General features: G+C 38.4%; 1 protein-coding gene and 1 long non-coding RNA gene across 8 annotated transcripts in view; one reads left to right on the top strand and one right to left on the bottom strand.

Moving 5' to 3' along the window:
* Positions 1–20,382, top strand: part of LOC138765026 (neuron navigator 1-like) — a 674,255-nt gene that overhangs the window by 367,203 nt on the left and 286,670 nt on the right. The window lies entirely within an intron of this gene.
* LOC138765028 (uncharacterized) lies at positions 17,882–20,076 on the bottom strand. The gene is made up of 2 exons (XR_011358424.1): positions 19,851–20,076; positions 17,882–18,683 (listed from the first exon to the last, which is right to left on the bottom strand). It is a non-coding gene; the product is annotated as an uncharacterized lncRNA (long non-coding RNA).

Raw genomic sequence — 20,382 nt, 5'->3', positions numbered from 1 at the left:
CTCACACACCCTTCACCTCCAACATCATTTCTTCCTGATGCCTTGGAAAACAGCCAATATTTAAAAAAGACTGATCCCAACCAAACCATACACTCTTCACCCCTTCTGTTGGAAAGATTCACATCCATCAGATTCAAGAACAATTTTGTTCCCCCCACTGTTATAAGATTCCTGAGCAAATCTCAGACTAGTAATGTCATAAATCTGTACTATCCCTCATCTCTCCCAATAATTCTTTACTGTTTTTATTGATGTACTCTGCATAAAATATCTCGATGAAGAAAACCAAATTTCTCCCTTCTCCTTGATACGTGTGACAATGAACTTGAACTTGGAATAATTGGTATGGATTCACAAGTTTGTACCAAGATGATCTTTGCAGAGAGATATCTGGTAGATCTGATTATCTCCAAGTCCATAAAGGAAAACAGATCATGGACTTTTTTTTATTTTTTGAGGCCTCAGCCCATCATATTGTCCATTTAGTCAAAGCAGTATATAATAAATAAAATGCAGGCTGCAGGATCTGGAGAATTGTGTCTGCCCTAGCTCATTAGAGGCAAGTTTGTTTGCAGAAGATTGTGATCTTAATTTTCATTGGTAATCTAGACTGGCAGGTAAGAAGAGTGCTGAGGAGAGCCAGCACTGTTTTAAGTGTTTCATTTCAAGTACAAGACATCTGAATCTAGAATATCCCAGAGTAATACAGTAAAACTCCTGGTATCTGGCATCTACAGTGATTGATAGATACTGGATAAGTGAGTTTTCTGGTTTATTGAGACTCACGTAACTAATACTGTTACCCCCTAATCCAACAATAACAATTCAAAAGCATTAAATTTTAACTATATTTATTAATAACTACTAACAATATATCTTACCCAAATTAACCCCATTATGTAGAGATAAATATATTTATAAACAGTGTGTATGTGGGGGGAAAAAACCCAGACCATTTCAATCTGTGCCCAATATTTAAAAAAAGAAAAATCCCCCAAACCCCAGGTCAGTGCGGTCAAGTAAGTCAGTCCAAAAATACAGTCTGCAGAATTCACTTTCAAAGTTCAATGTCAATTTTTCATTGATTACAAAAGGACATCGAATGAACGTTGGAGAGAGAGATAACTGATGTTGCTTGGTAGTAAACTTATGAATCCTTTGCAACTTCCCTTGGTTCTTTAAGGTTTTTTTTAACCACCTCACTTATAAAGTCTGTGCCTTTCACACAGCTTTCCACAATTTCCTTCTTTAACTGCAGACTCAAAGTGACCTTTTTGTTACACTCAAATTCAGTCAGACTGAACCGTTCTCAACACAGAGCAAGTGGTGTCTCTGTATCCTTCTGCCTGCTCCACTAAGCTCTCTCTCTTACCTCATCAATTGAGATTCTCCCCTCCTTCTTAGAAGGTCTAGCAATTCTAGCCATGCCTTCCTCTCTTATTCATATGTGCAGATTATTTTTTAATAAACAATTTTATATTCCATTATACTTAATTAAAATTATAATAAATCAATAATGTCCGAATAGCCACAAAAGTATTTGTTTTTAATGCCAAAATGGATCTAAGTGCAAGAAGGATGCAAACAAAATATTCTACATTCCAAGAGGAATTGAGTTGTGGAGCTATAAATATAACTGAATTATATTAAATTTTTGAGCTTATGGGCAAGGAATAGATGTTTGCTGATGAGGGGAATTTAGGCCAAGAACTTCAACTCTGGCTGGTACTGTTCAATGGATAACATGGTGGAAACAGTGTGCTGCATGACACTTCCTGATTTTACTTGCAGAAAGGGATTATGTTGAAGACAAGTGCACATTTGCACCCCTGTGCAAATGCTCTTCCAAGTTCAAATTTGTTGTCACATACATTAGACACCTCATACAGATTATAACACATAAGACACAATCCAGAAGTATAAAATGTAGAGTTACAGAGAGACATAGTTGGTACAGAATAAAGCCAAAGTAAGTTTGCTATTTTGGGGTTAATTCCAGTGCATATAGGAGGATAACACAACAAATTTAGGCCTGTAGCTTTCTATTAACAAAATAATGTCATTATAAATTATCCTCTTTACGTTTTATCAAACTGTACATCAAAAGAAGTGATTGGATCTGTTTCCATGTTCAATTACAATGTGTGTCCATTATTTTACATTAATTTTCATCAATGTCGGCCTTCTGCATGTTCTTGAGTACAGTGAACTCTCATAAGTCAGTAAGTGAAGGTCTGATGCGATGAAGAAAGCTCTTGTTAGAGCTACATAGCAGTGTGAAGAGAATATCTGGATCTGCTGGGTATAGCTAATAGATTCTGTATTGTTCGAGCAGTGTACATTTCTGTGTTGGATTTCTTTTCCTCATTAAGATTCACAGAAAATGGACATTTGTAAAACTGCCAATACACCTTTTTGTTTGTCAAGACAAAAGCTGAAGCAAACCAAAATAATGTTGATAGAAGTAACCCAGTGCTATCAAGATCATGTTCTCTCTGCCTGACAATATTGCTTATGTTGGGATCTTCTCTTTCAGAAGTCTTCTCCTGCTGTTAGCAATTACTACTAGAATGGACAAATAGGTTAAATAACTTTGAAGCAATACACTATCACAATAAACATTCAGCAAAACTCTGTGCTACAAAATTTGTGATTAGGCAATCAATCAAAATATTGTAGAGTGTGTGTTGCAACAATCTGAGATATACTAGATAATTACAGTTTATCTTGCATCAATTTAACCTTCGTCTCACTTGTGAGAGTGATCTTAATTTTTTTTTAATCTCAGTAATTTATGTATTTCAAAAACATTCCTGGGTATTTCATCTTACCTTATTTCAGTTAGCAGAATTTTTAAAAAAAAGTGATTCAGGGAGCCATCAGGGGAAATTTCAATCACTACTCAATTTTTTTTTAACATTCACAGCAGAATCAGAACTGAGGATTCAGTGTATAGGCCAGATCACACCTGTTGATCGACCAACTGAGAACTTGAAAAATAGCAGTCAGAACAGTGCACAGGGAATGTCAAAAAAATGCCCTTCTCTGCTCCTTGCAATCAAATTCTCATTCTTTGTGTGATTTTTTTTCATAAAGTCCAGTGATCCGGAGTTGTGTTTTAGCAACAAAACAGCTGCCTGGATAATTTCTTGGCCAGTGTTTTGCAGTTTTGAAGGCCAGCTGAACACTGGGTGTGTTTTAGTCAGCTGGCAACGTTTTTCACGATGGTTTCGTGAGAAAGGCTTTCTCTGCCCTCTCCTTACCATGTGCTAAACTTGAGCCATGGTTGATGTTGCCACTAAAATTGCAGCTCATAATGAAACAAAATCAAAAAAACCATGAAGTTGAAAAAAATATACGATAAGAAATACATAAATGTTATTCGAGGTAATAAATAGTAATTAATCATGAGGCTTCTTTTTTCATTCAATTTCTACTAAATGCTTTGAAGCCAGAAATCATCTGATTGCACTTAATATTTTAAAAATTAAAACAATAAAACTAAACCTTGATCATGAGAATTAAAACTTGAAAGTGGGTGAACTTGATACAGTGCAGTTGTATCCACTGGCTCACAAGCATTCTGAGGTTTGAAGAACATTTGCGATCTTTGCTTGTCAAGGATGAATGGTATTTAAGTTGTCAATGACTTAGACATTCCCTGTGGGGAATGGTCTAAATATCCCATGGTCAATTGAAGGACCAGTGAGAGAAGTTTTATATAGCAGGCAGATGTAAAATACAGACTCAGAAGTCCACATGCTGAGGGATGTGTTGTGGACAAGAATAACATACCAGGCTTGTATAAGTGGGACATGAATTCACTCACACTCAAGCAGTCCTTATGTTCAACTGCAAATAGATTTGTCTGGAATTTAGATGGTGCCTGTTCTTTTATAGAACAGTGTAGCCTAGGAACAGGCCCATCATGTCTATGCCGACCAGGCTGCTAATTTAAACTAATCCCATCTGTCTGCAACATGATCTGTATTTCTTTATTCCTTTGCTTGTCAAATGTCTGTCTAAATACCTCCAAAATATTGCTATCATATCTGTTTTGCTGTCTTCCTTGGCAGTGTGTATGAGATGCCTATCACTTTGTGTAAAGAATAAAATTATCTCACAGATCTCGTTTTTTTATTTTTTTATTTTTCACACTATGAACCATACTAACCAAAATACACACAATCATTTCCCTCTTGAATATACAGTGTATTTTTCTCCCCTTTTCCCCACTTCCCTCCCTCCTTCACCCCCCCTCCCCACCCTCTAAACGTTCAACATATACAATACAATAAACCCATTAAACAATGTCATCACACAATGAAAATAAACAAGAAATTTGTGTCTTCTACTTTTACACACTGAATCAGTTCATTTCGTCTTCTTCTCCTTCTGTCATTTTAGGTGGTGGAGGTGGTGGAGGACTTCTCTGTTGTGTTCCATGTACGGTTCCCAAATTTGTTCGAATATTGTGATGTTATTTCTCAAATTATATGTTATTTTTTCCAATGGAATACATTTATTCATTTCTGTGTACCATTGCTGTATTCTCAGGCTATCTTCTAATTTCCAGGTTGACATAATACATTTTTTTGCTACAGCTGAGGCTATCATAATAAATCTTTTTTGTGCTCCATCCAAATCGAGTCCAAGTTCTTTACTTCTTATATTGCTTAGAAGAAAGATCTCTGGATTTTTTGGTATGTTGCTTTTTGTGATTTTATTTAATACCTGGTTTAAATTTTCCCAAAATTTTCCACTTTCTCACATCCCCAAATTGCATGTACTGTTGTTCCCATTTCCTTCTTACAACGAAAACATCTATCTGATATTGTTGGATCCCATTTATTTAACTTTTGGGGCATGGTGTATAGCCTGTGTAACCAATTATATTGTATCCTGCGTAACCTCGTGTTTATTGTATTTCTCATAGCTCCGGAGCATAGGTTTTCCCATGTTTCATTCTTTATCTTTATGTTTAGATCTTGTTTCCATTTTTGTTTGTGTTTACAGCTTGTTTCCTCGTTCTCTTTCTCTTGCAGTTTGATGTACGTTTGTTATAAATATTTTAATTATCATTGTGTCTGTAACCACATATTCAAAATTGCTTCCTTCTGATAACCTCAGTTTGCTTCCCAATTTGTCCTTCAAGTAGGTTTTCAGTTGGTGGTATGCAAACATTGTACCGTGAGTTATACCATATCTGTCCTTCATTAGTTCAAAAGATAATAATTTATTTCCCGAAAAACAATTTTCTATTCTTTTGATCCCTTTTCCCTCCCATTCTCTAAAGGAAAGGTTATCTATTGTGAAAGGGATTAGTTGATTTTGTGTCAATATTAATTTTGGTAGTTGATAATTTGTTTTATTCCTTTTTACATGAATCTTCTTCCAAATGTTGAGCGGATGGTGCAGTACTGGTGAATTCCTACGTTGCACCTGATTTTCATCCCACTTATATAGTATATATTCAGGTACCTTCTCCCCTATTTTATCTAGCTCTAATCTGGTCCAATCTGGTTTTTCCCTTGTTTGATAAAAATCTGATAGGTATCTTAATTGTGCTGCTCTATAATAATTCTTAAAGTTTGGTAGCTGTAAGCCCCCTTGTTTGTACCATTCTGTTAATTTATCTAGTGCTATCCTCAGTTTCCTCCCCCTTTCCATAAGAATTTCCTTATTATTTTCTTTAGCTACAGATCTCGTTGATGCTTGCCTCCTCTCACCTTTTATTGGGAGTTGCTAATGTTGGGAATTGCCCTCTATGATATTTTTGCCCTGTGTAAAAACTCTATCTTTCTACCCTATCTTTGCCGCTCCTAATTTTATATATTACTATCAGTTTGTCCTTCAACCTCAACACGCCAGCAAAAACGATCGTAAGTTTGTCCAACCTCTCTTTTTAGCTATTACTCTCCAATCCCGGTCATAATTTTGGCAAGTTGTGAAACATTATTACAAGGAAAGTAACCTTGAGTTTAGGGCACTCTTCATGCTTGTCACTGCCCAGGCCATCCACAGGACCGTGATGGCCTCATGACCTGCCTTTCTGTAGAGGTAGAGTACTTTCTACCTTCCTACCTTTGGCACACCTTCAATCAGCTGGTTGAAGCAACAGATGTATAAATAGGTTGGATATTAATACCTTCTCGCACCATCATTTGGGGTCCCAAACCATCCTTCATTGTGTTGTGACACTTCACATGTGAATTTGTAGGAGTCATCTACTACATCCAGTGACTGGACACAGACTGCGAGAACATTTCCTGGAGCACCTTCATTCTGCCCGTTGCAATATCAGGGATCTCCCAGTGGCCAGTCTTTTAATTCCACACACCCTTCCCATACTGACATGTCAGTCCAAGGCTTCGTACACTGACAAACCAAGGATCTACCCATAAATTGGAGAAATAACACCTGATATTCCATTTGGGCTCTTTCCAACCAGACAGCAATATCATCGATTTGTCCATGTTCTGTGAAACCCCTCCACCTCTTGCCTGTGGGCCTGCACTCCTCCTCCTCCATTCCTCTTCCTCTCACCTCTCCTCTCTCCCCCTCCCACCTTTTTATTCAGGTGCTTCCTGCTTTTTGCTTATACCTCGATGAAGGGCTCAGGCCTGAAATGTTTGTTTTCCTTTACTTCTTGTGGATGCTACATGACCTACTGAGTAGCCTAAGCACTTTTGTGTATTGTATAGTGATACGGGAATTTTGGAGGTTGGGTAACTTCACGAAGGCTACTACTAACATCAGTGCATCCTGAATGAAAGTAATCATCATTTGTATGAGTGTTGTTTTGCAAAAGTTATCATTGTGGAATTTAAGTGGGGTGGGGGGGGGGTGGAATACACCCACATCACCAAGTAGGACAGGATGATGTGGTCAATCATGTGAGAACTGCCAAATAAATTAACTGCCTTATGTTCATCTGGAGGCTGAAGTTACAAACAATAGTGGGTCCAGAAGAAACGTGACTGAGTACTGCAGTTTTGAAGGGAGACATCACAAAGGTCAAGGAAGTAACTGCACAGACTGGAAATTGAGTGAAGAAAACTGTGTTCAGCAGTACATCCTGCCTCAGAGAAATCTTTCCTGAATGGAAGCAGCTGGCAAGAGAGTCAATCCCTGGAGTTAAACAAGAAAATCTGCAGATGCTGTGATTAAAGTTTAATCTACAAAAGTGCTCGAGAAACTCAGCAGGTCATGCAGCATCCATAGGAAGCATAGATTTAAAACCAATGTTCCTGACCCGAGCCCTTCGTCAAGGTCAGACAGGCACTTAATAAGAAGGGTGAGTGGGGGGAATAAGGGACAGGGAGAGGAGCACAGACCAGCAGGCAAGGGATCATGGGTGGATGTGGGTTAGAGGGCAGAAGAGAAAAAAATAGCTGAGAAGTGATAGAGGGATGGTAGCTCTCTGAATGGAGAGGGAAGAGGGATGGGAGATGGAGGAAAGGAGACAGAGGGATAGGGAAAGTCAGGGAAGTGGCCTAACGGAAACTGGAGGACTAGATGATAATGCCATCTGGTTGGAGCATGGCCGGATGGAATATTTGGTGGTGTTCCTCCAATTTGCAGGTGGTCTAAATCTTGGCAGTGCATGAATCCCTGGATCTCCTCAACTGGGAAGAGTCATAAATTGGCCCATTTTCTCAATAGGGTAAGCCACAGTTTGGCTGACTTCTTCTCTACTCAGTTGTCAGCTTTTCCACATGTTCTCTTTCTCCTGCTGCTGTCTGGATACATTGTGACCTGTGTGTTGACTATCATTATAAGTTTGCAGTTTCACAAATAACACTCTAATAGTCTTTGTTTAACCGCAGTCCACCCTTCATTTACTAATTGTGAACATAAATTAATAGGATTATTTACATATCTTCAAACCTAATGTATGCTGCCTGTTTCTGGAGCCGATTCATGCAGCATTTGCATGCCTAGGAATGCTTCCGAACTACTAAGTTAGATGCTGATATATGTGATGTGTGAAATATCCACAAGATATTTACTTTTATTGGGAAATATTGCAATTGATTAAAATTAAGTTATCAGAATTATGCCCTGTGGACAGTTTCTTTAATGATATCCAAACTGAGCCTTGAGAGTCCACTGCATTGTCATATTAACATATAATGGCACACAGCTTGAACATATGTGCCACGATTGTCATTTCTGTCATCAGAGCAGGTGCTCGCCTCTTTGATAGAAATTCCCAAGTTCCTGTCTTGCTAATTTGAGTAGAAGAAATATCTGATTTTTTTTTTGCTTGTCTCCCTCACAGATGACAATTTTTATGGGTCTTCCTTACAATCAGCCAGGGAGATTTTCTCTTCAAATTTAACTTGGACTTTTTTGGAATTTACAGATTTCAGATTTATTCTCAGAGTACAGACATGACATCGCATACAACCCTGAGATTCTTTTTTTTTCTGCGGGAAAGGCAGAATTACCACTTATTGGTAGTGAAAAAAATACAACACATGTAAACAAATTAAGAACTGACAATGGACATAAACAAACTGCCTGTGCAATATAGAGAGAATATAAAAATCAATAAAGTGCACAAGTAAAAGTCCTTAAATGAGTTCCTGATTGAGATTGTTGTTGAGGAGTCTGATGGTGGAGGGGTAACATTTGTTCCTGCGCCTGATGGTGCGAGTCTTGTGGCATCTATATCTCTTTCCTGATAGTAGCAGCAAGAACAGAGTGTGTGCTGATGCTCACCAATGGCATTGTTTGCTATAGATGCTCTTGATAGTGGGGAGAGTTTTACCTGTGATGAACTGGACTGTGTCCACTACCTTTTGGAAGGGCCTTATGCTCAGGTGTATTGCTGTCCCCATACCAGACCATGATGCAGCCAGTCAGCACACATTCCACTACACATCTATAGAAATTTGCCAGGGTTTCTGGCGTCATACCAATCCACCGTAAACACCTGAGGAAGTAGAGGCACTGATGTACTCTCTTCACAATGCCATTACAGTGTTGGCCCCAGGAAAGATCCTCCAAGATAGTGACTCCCAAGAACTTAAATTTGTTCACCTTCTCCATCTCTAATCCCCCAATGATCATTGGATCATACACCTCTGGCTTTCCCTTCCTGAAGTCAACAATCACTTCCTTAGTTTTGGTGACATTAAATGCAAGGTTGTTGTAGGTGCACCATTCAACCAAGTATTCAGACTCCTTTCTGTATACTGACTCATCATTCTTCTTTATACAACCCACTACCATGATATCATCGGCAAATTTGTAAATAGTGTTGTTGTCGTACCCAATCGTAGGTATAAAGTGAGTATAGCAGGGGGATAAGAACACAGCCCTATGTGCACAAGTCAACATTTTCTATCAGGACAAAGAGATCCAGAGTTAAAACATTGACTGAGCATTTCTCTCCATGCCTGACTCTTTGTATCCCTCCAGTTACTCATTGTTCACTTCAAATTTAGTTAATAACTCAGGGCATTTAAAAAAAATGTTATAGAATTTTGATGAAATTAATAGTCACATAAAAACACTCAAAAAAGTGAAATCTAGGTGGTGATTATATGAACAAATTCAAACTGGCATCGTAGAAACTACAAATCTATGGTGATTTCATGAACAAAAATAAGCAGGTTAGGTTCACTTTCATTGAACATCTAAAGCTGGCAGTGGGAGAGCAAGTGATCATTATATAACCAGGGCTGTTTATGGTGGTTTTACTCAAAAAGAAAATTGTGGGGGTTTCATGAATGAAGGAACAATGACCTGTCTCCAATAGTAAAGTGACATAGTAACACTGTAGGGTATTCTGAAGGTAATTTTATGGTTGGAGCAAAATCCATAGTAGGTTGACTAATAATGTGTTGCTAAGAGATCGGGCAGAAATGTATTTCCAAATCAAGAAAAAGAATGAGGTTGCAGATTTGTAGATGTATCTTCTTCTTCTTTGGCTTGGCTTCGCGGACGAAGATTTATGGAGGGGGTAAAAGTCCACTTCAGCTGCAGGCTCGTTTGTGGCTGACAAGTCCGATGCGGGACAGGCAGACACGGTTGCAGCGGCTGCAGGGGAAAATTGGTTGGTTGGGGTTGGGTGTTGGGTTTTTCCTCCTTTGCCTTTTGTCAGTGAGGTGGGCTCTGCGGTCTTCTTCAAAGGAGGTTGCTGCCCACCAAACTGTGAGGCGCCAAGATGCACGGTTTGAGGCAATATCAGCCCACTGGCGGTGGTCAATGTGGCAGGCACCAAGAGATTTCGTTAGGCAGTCCTTGTACCTCTTCTTTGGTGCACCTCTGTCACGGTGGCCAGTGGAGAGCTCGCCATATAACACGATCTTGGGAAGGCGATGGTCCTCCATTCTGAAGACGTGACCCACCCAGCGCAGCTGGATCTTCAGCAGCGTGGACTCAATGCTGTCGACCTCTGCCATCTTGAGTACTTCGACGTTAGGGATGAAAGCGCTCCAATGGATGTTGAGGATGGAGCAGAGACAACGCTGGTGGAAGCGTTCTAGGAGCCGTAGTTGATGCCGGTAGAGGACCCATGATTCGGAGCCGAACAGGAGTGTGGGTATGACAACGGCTCTGTATACGCTTATCTTTGTGAGGTTTTTCAGTTGGTTGTTTTTCCAGACTCTTTTGTGTAGTCTTCCAAAGGCGCTATTTGCCTTGGCGAGTCTGTTGTCTATCTCATTGTCGATCCTTGCATCTGATGAAATGGTGCAGCCGAGATAGGTAAACTGGTTGACCGTTTTGAGTTTTGTGTGCCCGATGGAGATGTGGGGGGGCTGGTAGTCATGGTGGGGAGCTGGCTGATGGAGGACCTCAGTTTTCTTCAGGCTGACTTCCAGGCCAAACATTTTGGCAGTTTCCGCAAAGCAGGACGTCAAGCGCTGAAGAGCTGGCTCTGAATGGGCAACTAAAGCGGCATCGTCTGCAAAGAGTAGTTCACGGACAAGTTTCTCTTGTGTCTTGGTGTGAGCTTGCAGGCGCCTCAGATTGAAGAGACTGCCATCCGTGCGGTACCGGATGTAAACAGCGTCTTCATTGTTGGGGTCTTTCATGGCTTGGTTCAGTATCATGCTGAAGAAGATTGAAAAGAGGGTTGGTGCGAGAACACAGCCTTGCTTCACGCCATTGTTAATGGAGAAGGGTTCAGAGAGCTCATTGCTGTATCTGACCCGACCTTGTTGGTTTTCGTGCAGTTGGATAATCATGTTGAGGAACTTTGGGGGACATCCGATGCGCTCTAGTATTTGCCAAAGCCCTTTCCTGCTCACGGTGTCGAAGGCTTTGGTGAGGTCAACAAAGGTGATGTAGAGTCCTTTGTTTTGTTCTCTGCACTTTTCTTGGAGCTGTCTGAGGGCAAAGACCATGTCAGTAGTTCCTCCGTTTGCGCGAAAGCCGCACTGTGATTCTGGGAGAATATTCTCGGCGACACTAGGTATTATTCTATTTAGTAGAATCCTAGCGAAGATTTTGCCTGCAACGGAGAGCAGCGTGATTCCCCTGTAGTTTGAGCAGTCTGATTTCTTGCCTTTGTTTTTGTACAGGGTGATGATGGTGGCATCACGAAGATGTATACACATTTTGGAAATCACAAGCCATAATGAGATCTTACAATTAAGGTAACGTTCTTGAATGCAGCAAAGTTGATTGAGAGGCGAGAAGAAAGAGGCTTAAAATGATCAGCAATATATTCCAGGCAGTTCTTCAAAGTACATTGATTGGTGAGAGGGTCATAAGAGTAAGACAAAATAATAATTTGCAGCAAATATTTTACAGGTCAAACTGGAAGACGGGTGGATGTTGAGAGAACTGAATAATATGGTGGGAGGAAAAAAATGCTGCTATATAGTCCACTATTTTTTTCTGAATATACCCTACATTTCTCTGAGCTCATATATTCAGAAATCATTTAAGTCAGCCTATTTGAGATCTGAAAATGACTAAAACAGGTCGACTTTAGCATTAGTCAAAAGAAGCCAACTTTACTTGTTCCCTTACTATTAAATGTAGGGTCTAATAGGTCTGCTTTTATTGATATTTCTTGATGTTCACTCCCACCTCCAACCCTGTTCACCCACTCTGAGGGAGTTACAATTTTCTCAGGCTTGTAGAACAAAGCTCAGTATAATTGTAATATTCTCCATCCAACTGCATGCACTGAATTCGGTAATGGCACTGAAAAGAAAGAAATAAGGATTTGTTTTCCTAAAATGGAATCTATCTACCTACTACATTCATTTCAATCTGAGCAGCTGATCAAGTTGACTGTCCATTTTCTGAATTCCAGCCACCATTTCATAGGTGGGTAACATTTTGCTCTTTATTTCTTTACCCTTAGTTGAATTCTGAATGAAACTGCATTAAAAATTCTATTAAAATAAAAGATCTCAAGTACCTCTGCATGAGAAAGGTTCTGTTTTGAATCGTATGAATGCACTCTAATAGGGATTCAGTTCACAAACGTATTTAATTAAAGTTCAAACTTACAGAGTTGGATGAAATGCAATGATAACACACTGCTGTATTGGTCAATGTGTATTGTACTTCCTCAGTTACTCCTTGTGTGTGTCAGAATAAGAGGGATTTTTGACAAAGGACATTCAGCACCAGTCATGTTACTTTGTGACTTGAATTTCCTGATGACCTACAGATGGTAATGATTTTTTTTCAATCTCTTCTGCTTCATAGCAAATGCAGGGGGCAAAAAAAATTCTATAAAGCTGACCAATCATATTGATTGGCCTGAACTAAATTAATGGAGGAAAATCAACAAGGTTTTGCACTTTTCTGCTTTGGAAGTCTGTTGAAAGAGAAATGTCATGTGAAATTGAAACAATTTGAAGTGTCAGATTAACACAAAAGAAGTAGAATGAATTGAGCAGACTCGATGTGTTACTCCATTCTGCGGACTTTTGGCTTTTCTCCAGTATCGTCATCTCAGCAAACGCTTTCATAAGACACAATACATCTCTGTGCATAAACATGGTGTCATTTACAATATATGTCATGCAGTAAATTTTTGTCTGCGATTAGAAGTTTGTTTATTCACTACAACTGGTACTTGTTTAACTTTATAGGATGCCCATTGTAAGTACCCCCATGATATAATTGGAGGAAACGTAAGAGCAGGGAGTAAAACTGCTGCAAAGCATACCAATTTTGCGGTTGTGTCTTGAGCGCAGTCCACACTGATATTGATTGCAAATTTTGTCGAGAAGATCCCAACATAAATAAACAGAGTTTTGAATAAATTAATGAGAGATTTAGAATCTAGGAAAGATCTGTTCAAAATAATTTTTTTGTTGTCGTTGATTCTATGACCCTAAAAGGTTTAACAGACTGCATAACCACCACCAAAACTGCAAATATAACATTATTATGTAAACACCTCTCTTTGGAGATTTAAATGAATCTAATTTAAAGAAATCAATTTGCATGTCTCACACCTCAAAGTTTCATGACCATATACAAGGTCATGAAAAAAATGATGCAGAGAACCAGTGTACTTCAATATAAGATTGTGAAGCTTGCTGCTTTGCAAGAATGTGGGACCCCCAACAAATCAACTGCATTGTTCAAGGTGGGCTAAAGCATTATTGGCTGACCTGCCAACGATTGTGTAATACAGGCATGCAGGACCAAAATTCAGTTGTCCGGGGCACTGCATACTCAATTAGTGTAGCTTCTCTCAGCATCACGGTGGGAAATTAATGTTAGCTTCGGCAGTGATGACCATATTCAGTGAATGAATAAACAATATATGAAAGTTGTCAAATTTCCACGATGTGGTAGTAATGTAGGGAATAGAAATTTTCCTACTTTGGATTTTATAGTGATGTCTTATCATAAAATCAAATGTCACTTTTTTTATTTCAAGAGAAATAAAATTTGTACCACGATCAGTTTTGACATTTGATTTTGATATATCTGATCCTTGACTCTATAAGCTCTTATTTAAGCTTCTTTTTCAGGACAAACTCCAGTAACTTTGATTCAGCCACTTGTTTGGGAGGTTTACATTATTGCAACAAAACAGATGTTTATGATATGAAAAATATAAAAGGAAATAATTAATAGAACAGCATTTCTTATTACAAACGACACAGGTTCTGCACCAAAATAGACAATGGACTTGAAACTCTGTTGTACCTGAAAAGGGATGCTGTCAGGGAAGTGAGTATCAGGAGAAACAACTTTGGGTATTGTGGACAATAGTTGATTAGGCCACTGGTGAAGAGATAGAGAGATAAGGCAGCCTTCTAATCTATTGTTTTAAATGTTTGGGTTTGGACTGGTATTAAAATTGTGAACAAAGAATATTGCAATTTTGAGGGGATTCAGAATGATATAATATCCAATAATACCTTCCATGTTCAAAAAGTGTAGCCAGTATAGCAAGAAACATTTCCAGCATGTTCATCAATGTACAGAGTTTATTTTTGGAGTGAGAGGGTCCAGTAAGAGTGGTGCAGTCTTTCTTCCTGATCATAAAGGAATATATACAGGCAATATTGGCTGGAAAGTGTAATAATTAGTATGATGAGAAACTTTTGGGGATGATGAATGCTTCAACCCCTTTTATAGATTTAACCCTTCATGTATATTTCATGTCCACTTCTAATATTGAAGTTCAGCCACTGCCTTTCATCTTCATCTCTTTCCCTGCACACTGCTGAGTCTGCCTTTTAGCTGCATTTGTAGATAGATAATATAGGTGTACTGACATATTTTCCTCCATTGTATAGCCCCTATCAGTTACTGTATATATATGAGGCTGGCCCGTAGGGAACAGATTTTTTATTACTTGGATTTTATAATGGTCTACCATATAGTCAAATTTACCTTTAGGTATGTACTGAAAACTCGTACCTTGATCCATAAAAGGAGGTGGGGAAAGCTATCAGAAGTCTCAGCTTTCCTCCAAGTAAAATAACCTTTTAATATTTGTGTAACAAATTTGCTTCTTGCCTAAAAAATAATGCTTGGCTTCCAGCAGCAGGTTATGGCTCATATGGGAAGGCAAGGTCGTTCAGTGAGAATTTTTGGGAACAAGTCCATAACCAAGAAATCTATTCGAGAGTAATGTTGTAGTTTCACAGAGCGGCTGTTAGCAAGCAATTGATGAGGGCTGTGGTCTTCAAGGAAAAATGTGTGAAAATTACAAGGAGAAAATTATTATGAATTCTTCCTCTGAGAGATAGGTGTAACAAGCTTCTAATTTGTTATTTATGAATATTGTATGATTTTGTCTGATATACAAAGGAAATTTCCCCTTATATTTTATGGGATGCAAAATTAAATAGACTTGGGATCAATTATTATGTTTGCTCATTCCAGATACATTTTTTGCCATTTTTTGGCAATGCATTCACTCATCTGCAAGGTAATATAACAAGGGAAATCTATTAGGTTGGTAAAAATATTGAATTTTTCAGAATTAATTAACAAGAGGAAGTTTGCAATTTCTTCATGATATGCCTGTGTTTATGTTAATTCACACCATGTTTCTAAAAGTGCGACTGTTCATATAACTGTGCGCCATGCCATGAAGGCAGCTGCAAACCATTGAGGCACAGGAGAAATTACAATTATTCTCTTTGATAATCTGGAGAAGGCAACATGTCAGTTCTATTCCCAATCTTTGTGTGGAGGCCCCAGGATGTTGTCAGAATTGTTGTAGATATTAAATATAATCTTGCGAAATATATATTTGAATGTTCTCAAATTTGGAGAAATTCTGACAATTTCCTGACCAGAGCATTTGAAAATGTTGTTTCAAAGTATTCCTCCCACTTTTTTTCTGCACATTTGTACACAAGTCTGGAGGTCTGGATTAAATAAATCCAAAGATGTTTTTAAGATGATGTCCATATTGCTTGTCTGCTGTTGTTCATAGACTGGTGGTGGTCTCTGTTAAACAATATAATATTTGTGATTTTTGTTCCATATCAGTTAACCACATTATGAGTTATAAAGTCCCTTAAACTCTGCCAGGTCATCAATTTGAACTCAGATTTAAGGATTAAACTGAACTTCAGCTGTTTATATTGTTTATATTATATGTATTTAGATACAGAGATTTAAACTAATAATTTTGATGCCAAGAATTGCACTGAATATTATCATATATGATAAATAATGTAAAACAAATAGCATCCTGCCAGCAAATGGACATCCTCCAGTTGGTTTTAAAATTGTCTTCTTTTCATATTTATTTATGTTACTATTTGTAGTCAAATTTGTGAGCAGTTGTAGATCGTTGAAACCTCTGTTGGATAGAGGTAGAATCCAAGCAGACTTTGGAAGGTGTGATAAGCAGCCCTGCTCCGTTCCTTAGTGACAGAAACTCCAAGAGATAATAGTGAGAAGCCATAAGGAAACGCATGTGCACACCACAACTGTATAGCTAAATAGTGTTCTAACTCCATCTTCAAATTTACCGATGATACCCCAGTTGTGGTTCGGGTATTAAATAATTATGTTGGAATACAGGGAAGAAATTGAAATTCCAATGAAGTGGTGCCAAGATATCACCCTCTCTCTCATGAATGATCACTGTTTTCAGGAGAGGGGGCAGAATCCACAGCCCCTGCCCATGTTAATGGTGTTAAAATCGTAAGAGAGGATACCTCCAAGTTCTTAGGAATAAATATCTCCAGTCACCTGACCTGGGACAAGCATGTTGATGTGATGGTTAGCCTCCATTTTCTCAGCAGACCAAAGAAGTTCAGCATGCCCTCCTTGTAGCACCACCACATCTATGGATGCGCCACTGAAAGCATGATGTTTTTTTCTGTTCATTGAATTGGGAACATTCAGTTCAGGAACTTATGCCAGTAGCTAGACAGCTGGTCACTTGAGCGTTAGCAGAGCATCTTGCAATCTGGCCTATTAGTTGGACATTACCCTCTCCCCAGCAGCTTGAAAATATATTTCCCTTTTCATTGGAATGAAAACTTTTGTGTCATCAGATTCCCGAATAATCTAAAACAGTACCTTACTTTTCAAGTACTATTTTAATTTTTTTAATTTTATTGTTGTGAAAGTGGTTTATATGAATGTTTGTCCAATGAAGCTGCTGCAAAACACCGAATTTCGTGATTGGTTCCTGACAATAAAATCTTGATTCTGATTCAAGAGGAGGCCATGAAGCTCAAATAATAAATCACAGGGGAAGAATCTGAAAGAATGCAATAGGGCATCACAGAATGTGGTGAACAACTGGGCTAACTAACAGTGCAACTGTTGAGTCAATGGGATTTAAAGACTGAGAAAGAAGCATAGGGAAAAAAGGGCAAGCAAGGCTGAATTAAGAGAGAGAGAAAAGTAAACAAGCCTGGATGTGGACAGCAGCAAGCTCTGTAGTTTGACACTGTCATCCAAACTAAGCAAGCTTAGCTTTTGTCATTGTTCCTTCAGGCAGAATTTTGGTGGGAAGATTCTGTGTCGTGATAGAGACTTCTACCCTATTACAGAACCACCTGACTTCATAGGCACATGAATGAGGCTTTCAGTGCAACGTGCCCATTCTGACTACCTTTACTCATTCCATCCATCAGCATTTAGTCCATGGCCATTATATGCCTTGATATTCAAGTGTTTGTCCATTGACTTAACCATTGTGAGAGTCTCTGCTACTGCCCCCTGCTGCAAACAAGCTCGAGGGGTAAATGTTGTACAGGTCACAAATGATGATTCTTCTGCTCTTCTTCCACGTGGTGACTGGCTCATTCTGTCCAGCTAACAGACCAGATGGGGCCTTGGTTTAATGTCGTATCCAGAAGATGGTACCTCTGTTAGCATAGCACTCCTGACGTACTGCATTGGACTGAAAACATTGTATTTTTATGCTCACCTTTCAAATGTAGGGCACCCTAAAATAGCATGAAATAGTCAAGTCACCTTTATTTATCGTTCATACCAATCTCATACAATAAAGACGAGAGAGTGTTTCTCCAGGACCACAGAGCGTACTTAAATATGTATAAGTTAAACACTTAAAAATATTAAAATATTAAGATATATGCAGCAAATGTCCATGGTACCCTATCCACAAATGTTCTGGGAATTCAGGAGATTGATGGCTTGGGGGGGTGGGGGGGGGAACTGTAGCCCAATCTGGACATAAGGCCTGAGTGCTACACTATATCCTACCAGATGGCAGAAGGGAAAACAGTTTACATGAGGGTGTGTGGAGTCCTTCACAATGTTTATTGCCTTTTGCCTGCATCAAGTGTTGTAGATGTCCTTCATGGTAGGAAGAGAGCCCCTAATGATCTTTTCCGCTGACTCCATTATCCTCTGCAGGATGTTGTGATGCGAGGTGGTACAGCTTCCAAACCAGACGGTGATAAGCCAATTAAACAAGTAGGTTTTTAAAAAAATCAGATAATCAAGATCTTTTTGAAATTTAGCATTCCATTAAAGGGCTTCATGAAAAAAATGACATGCACTTGAAATGATAGATACTTAAGCTGTTTGAATTAATGTGTCCACATCTTTGACATGCACTTTTTGTAAGTGAAGTTAATGATAAGCAGCACATCTTTTCACTGTTACTGAAATTAAGTCTTTAATGTGGATCCTGTTAAATTCATTTGATGGATCTGGTGGCTTCTTGAAGTCCTCTTTACACATGTGATTTTGATGATCAAATATCCGTGGAATGAACAATAAGTCCTTGTGAAATCCTGGAAGATATTTATAAAAGAGTAAGTAATTGCTGGGATAATTCACATCAATTAATAAAACATATTTAAGTGTTTCACTTTGAATATTTGTCCAATGTTAAAATATTAATAGACATTGACTAAAATAATTATAAAGAGGTAGAAGATAAGAGTAAACTTACAAATAACATGAAGGCAGATAGTAAGTTATACCTGTATATAATGAAGACATTAGCTAGTCTAAATATTGGCCCTCTAATAATGAAAGTTTGAACATAATAATGGGAAATTAGAGAAATAAATGAGTTCCTAAATAATTATTTTGGATCAATCTTTATGGTAAAAGATACTAAAAAAAAATCTCAATAATAATATACATTCAAGAGACCAGATAATGGAAACAACTGAAAATAATCTCTGACACTAACGTATAAAAATAAGTACCAGGGATGTTAATAGGGGTATTGGGCAACACAGCCTTCAGATATGATGACCTACATTTGTGGGTCTTAAGGGAAATGGCCACAGAGTTGTGTAAGTTGGAATCTGCCTCAACTCTATAGATTCTGAAAAGGTTCCAGAAGAATGGAAATCTGTAAATGTAATGCACCTACTCAAGAATGTAAGCAGTGCAGAACATAAATGCACTGGAGAAACTCGGGTCACATAGCATCCATAGGAAGTAAAGGCCTGTGGCCTTCCTCAAGGGAAAAAGCAGAAATCTTTAGGCAGGATGACTCAACATCTCTCATTGGAAAATTGCTGGAATTCATTGATGAGAAGGTGATAACAGAGCATTTAGAAACATAAGATTTTCATGCAGAGTCCAGAATCATTTTTGGAACAGGAAATATGTTTGACAAATTTACTGGAGACATTTGAAAATGTAACAAACAAAATGTATATCTGCAGATGATAGAGAGAAAGATACACTATTAAGTAGTAGCAAGGAGATGAGAGTTTTCAAAAAGAAATAGTGAAATTAAAAGAGTGGTTGGCAAATGAGGTATAGTGCCTGCAAAAGAGATTGTTCAATTCAGAAGAAAGAATAAAACTACAAATGATTAGAGAAGCAAAACAAGACTGTAGAATACTGTGGAACAGAGGGATCTGTGTGCCTGAAATTCTCCAAAATTAGCATGCAGGTAGGGCATGTATCTGGAAGGCTAATAAAATGTTGGTCTTTACTTCAATAATGTCAGTGCAACATCATTATTATGCCAGTGATCCAGGTTTGAATCCGCAGTTGTCAGTAAGGAGTGTGTATGTGCTCTCCGTAATTCCTTGGATTTCCTCCGGATGCTCTGGTTTCCTCCCATGTTCCAAATACGGACGGGTTGATAGATTCATTGGTCACCTGGGTATATTTTGGCCGCATTGGCTCGTGGTCTGGAAGGACCTGTTTCCGTGCTGTATCTCTGAATTAAATTAAGAAATGGAGAGATGTTTTGAGACAATTTTACATGGTGCTGTGCAAATCAAGAGGAATGGAGAGAAAGAGGGAGAGCAGTGTTGAGGCCAAGATTGGAGCATCTGTCATGTAATTAAATGGTGGAACAGGTTCAAGAGGTCAAATGACCTACTCATATTTCTTCTGTTCTAATGATATGATATCCAAAGAAAGGGGAAAATATAAAGTAACAATATCCATCATTCAATGTAAGATCACTCAAGTCTTTTGTAAAGCTTTTTTGTTCACAACTTGAGTATTTTACTGCAG

Source organism: Narcine bancroftii, chromosome 5 (assembly GCF_036971445.1).
Source record: "Narcine bancroftii isolate sNarBan1 chromosome 5, sNarBan1.hap1, whole genome shotgun sequence".
NCBI classification, from domain to species: Eukaryota; Metazoa; Chordata; class Chondrichthyes; order Torpediniformes; family Narcinidae; genus Narcine; species Narcine bancroftii.
The sequence above is the reverse complement of the archived record's forward strand: the minus strand, read 5'-3'. Positions and strand labels throughout refer to the sequence as shown.